This window comes from Rattus norvegicus, chromosome 8 (genome assembly GCF_036323735.1).
Source record: "Rattus norvegicus strain BN/NHsdMcwi chromosome 8, GRCr8, whole genome shotgun sequence".
Taxonomy (NCBI): domain Eukaryota; kingdom Metazoa; phylum Chordata; class Mammalia; order Rodentia; family Muridae; genus Rattus; species Rattus norvegicus.
In genome coordinates, this window is record NC_086026.1 from 25497907 (window position 1) to 25502043 (window position 4137).

At 36.3% G+C, this 4137-nt stretch overlaps 1 non-coding gene across 1 annotated transcript; it reads left to right on the plus strand.

Annotated features, from left to right (window-relative positions):
• Positions 1–297: 297 nt before the first annotated feature.
• Positions 298–401, plus strand: LOC120094405 (U6 spliceosomal RNA). The gene has a single exon (XR_005488730.1). It is a non-coding gene; the product is annotated as a U6 spliceosomal RNA (small nuclear RNA).
• Positions 402–4137: the final 3736 nt, after the last annotated feature.

Consider the following 4137-nt stretch of genomic DNA (forward strand, 5'->3'; position numbering starts at 1 on the left):
CAAAAACTATTAAATACAATTTTGATTCCAATACAAATTGCATTCTTCAGTTAACTAGAAACAAACAAACAAACCTCATGGGATATTTATATGAATGTAAAAAAAAAGACAAAAACAAAACAAATAAACAAAAAAAACCAAATAGCCCAAGTATCCTGAGAAAATAGAACAATGCTAGGAATGACTATAATTTATCACTACAAGACAAATTCAAGAGTCACAGTAAACAAAAGTTAGTACGGTATTGGAATAAAACAAATATGTGGTCAAATGGAATATCAAGATCAATACCAACATGTTCTTTCCACAGTATATATACTAACACCGGAACAAAACAGAGATGAATAACATGGCCCCTGAACAAGGAAAACACCCAAATTCATGAAGCATTCCATATTTTTAGAAGATCCTGGGAACGTGTCACACACACACTAAGAGAACACAAATACTAGCCCAGGCAACTATATCCAGCAAAACTGTCAATTACCAGAGATGGAGAAACCAAGATATTCCATGACAAAAGCAAATTTACACAATATCTTTCCATAAATCCAGCCCTACAAGGGATAATAGGTTCAAAACTCCAATACAAGGAGGGAAACTACACCATAGATAAAAGCAAAGAAAGTAATCTTCTTACAACAAACCCAAAAAAAGATAGCCACAAAAACATAATTCCAAATCTAATGACAAAAATAACAAGAAACAGCAATCAATATTCCTCAATAACCCTGAACAATCAATTCCCCAATAAAAAGATATAGAATAAACAGACTGGATATGCAAAGAGGACCCAGCATTTTGCAGCACAGAAAACACAATTCAGTGAAAAAGAAAAACACTTCGTAGAAGTAAAAGGCTGGAAAGTTTTTTTTTTCAAAAAATATTCCCAAGAAACAAGCTGTAAAGCCACTGTAGTATCAAATAAAATAGATTTGAAATAAAAGTTAGCAAAAAAGATAAGGAAGGACACTTAATACTCATCAAAGAAAAAGTCTACAAAGACGAAGTCTAAATTCTGTTCAATTCTTAATATCTATGCACCAAATGCAAGGGCACCCACATTCATAAAAGAAACTTTACTAAAGTTCAAAGCATACATTACATGTCACATAATAATTGTGGGAAACTTCAAGACCCTACTTATATCAATAGGCAGATAATGGAAACAGGAACTAAACTGAGACACAGTGAAACTAACAGAAGTTATGAACCAAATGGACTTAAGAGATAGCAGTGGAAAAAAAATTTTTTTTTTATTAACTTGAGTATTTCTTATATACATTTCGAGTGTTATTCCCTTTCCCGGTTTCCAGGCAAACATCCCCCTCCCCCCTCCCCTTCCTTATGGGTGTTCCCCTCCCCACCCTCCCCCCATTGTCGCCCTCCCCCCAACAGTCTAGTTCACTGGGGGTTCAGTCTTAGCAGGACCCAGGGCTTCCCCTTCCACTGGTGCTCTTACTAGGACATTCATTGCTACCTATGAGGTCAGAGTCCAGGGTCAGTCCATGTATAGGCTTTAGGAAGTGGCTTAGTCCCTGGAAGCTCTGGTTGTTTGGCATTGTTGTACATATGGGGTCTCGAGCCCCTTCAAGCTCTTCCAGTTCTTTCTGTGATTCCTTCAACGGGGGTCCTATTCTCAGTTCAGTGTTTTGCTGCTGGCATTCGCCTCTGTATTTGCTGTATTCTGGCTGTGTCTCTCAGGAGCGATCTACATCCGGCTCCTGTCGGCCTGCACTTCTTTGCTTCATCCATCTTGTCTAATTGGGTGGCTGTATATGTGTGGGTCACATGTGGGGCAGGCTCTGAATGGGTGTTCCTTCAGACTCTGTTTTAATCTTTGCCTCTCTCTTCCCTGCCAAGGGTATTCTTGTTCCCCTTTTAAAGAAGGAGTGAAGTATTCACATTTTGATCATCCGTCTTGAGTTTCATTTGTTCTAGGCATCTAGGGTAATTCAAGCATTTGGGCTAATAGCCACTTATCAATGAGTGCATACCATGTATGTCTTTCTGTGATTGGGTTAGCTCACTCAGGATGATATTTTCCAGTTCCAACCATTTGCCTACGAATTTCATAAAGTCATTGTTTTTGATAGCTGAGTAATATTCAATTGTGTAGATGTACCACATTTTCTGTATCCATTCCTCTGTTGAAGGGCATCTGTGTTCTTTCCAGCTTCTGGCTATTATAAATAAGGCTGCGAAGAGCATAGTGGAGCACGTGTCTTTTTTATATGTTGGGGCATCTTTTTGAACATTTCTTTAGGTGTTTCTCAGCCATTCGGCATTCCTCAGCTGTATTTGTTTGTTTAGCTCTGAACCCCATTTTTTAAATAGGGTTATTTGTCTCCCTGCAGTCTAACTTCTTGAATTCTTTGTATATTTTGGATATAAGGCCTCTATCTGTTGTTGGATTGGTGAAGATCTTTTCCCAATCTGTTGGTTGCCGTTTTGTCCTAACCACAGTGTCCTTTGCCTTACAGAAGCTTTGCAGTTTTATGAGATCCCATTTGTCGATTCTTGATCTTAGAGCATAAGCCATTGGTGTTTTGTTCAGGAAATTTTTTCCAGTGCCCATGTGTTCCAGATGCTTCCCTAGTTTTTCTTCTATTAATTTTAGTGTGTCTGGTTTATATTAAAATAAGGAACTATACCTTCTTCTCAGCACCTCATGGAAACTTCTCCAAAATTAACCATATAATTGGTCACAAACTAGGCCTTAAAAAAGAAAAGAAATTCAATATAATCCTATGCATACTATCAGATCACCTCAAACTAATGCTGGTCTTCAATAACAACAGCAGCTGCAACAACAACAACAAAAACAATAAAAGCAAAGCCCACACACAGATGGAATCTGAAAAATACTCAATGATAACTTGGTCAAGGAAGAAATAAGGAAGGTAAAGGTGTTCTAGAATTCAATGAAAATTAAAGCACAACATACACAAACTTATGGTATACAAGGAAATTAGTGCTAAAAGGAAAACACATAGCTCTGAGTGCCTCTAAAAAGAAACTAGAGAGAACATACACTAATAGCTTGACAATACACCTGAAAGCTCTAGAAAATAAAGAAGTAAATATACCTAAGAGGAGTAGATGGCAGGAAATAGTTGAACTCAGAGCTAAAATCAACCAAGTAAAAACAAACAAAAACAAACAAACAAACAGAAACAACAAAAAAGTATACAAAGAATCAAGAAAACCAGCAGCTGCTTTTTTGAAAAAAATCAAAGGGGTGAAGAAACCAGACTAACCAAAAGGCAAGAAGACAGTATCCAATTAGAAAAATCAGAAATGAAAAGTGAGAAATAGCAACAGAAACTGTGTACCTTCAAAAATTCATTAGATCTCTAATACAAAAGCCTATACTCAACAAAACTGGATAATCTGGATGAAATGGACAATTTTCTAGACAGATAATAGACACCAAAGATATCAGGATAGATAAAACATCTAAACAGATGCATAACACCTAAAGAAATAGAAGTACTCATTGAAAGTCTCCCAACCCAAAAAAGCCCAGGACCAGATTGGTTTAGTACAGAATTCTATCAGACCCCTAAAGAAGACATAATACCAATACTCCAAACCATTTCACAAAATAGAAACAGAAGGAACACTACCCAATTTCTTCTTTGAATCCATAATTACAGTTATACTTAAACCACGTAAATATCCAACAAAGAGAGAGGACTTCATACCAATTTCCCTTATGAGTAGTGATGTCAATGTACTAAATAAAATTCTCACAAACTGAATCCAAGAACACATCATTACAATCATTCACCATGATAAAGTACATTTCATCCCAGGGATGCAGGGATATTTCAATATAAGAAAATCCATCAATGTAATCCACTATATAAATAAACTCAAAGAAAAACCCACATGGTTATTTGAGAATGCATGTGTTAAAATTCAGTGCCTCTTAATGACAAAAGTCTTGAAAATATAAGGAATTCAAGGTCCATACCAAAGTTCCTGTAAGGCAAAAGACACTGTCATTAGTACAAAATGGCAACCAAGAGATTGCAAACAGATCTTTATAAATCCTACATCTCATAGAGTGATAATATCTAATATATACAAAGAGCTCAAGTAGATAAACTCCAGAGAATCAAATAACACTAT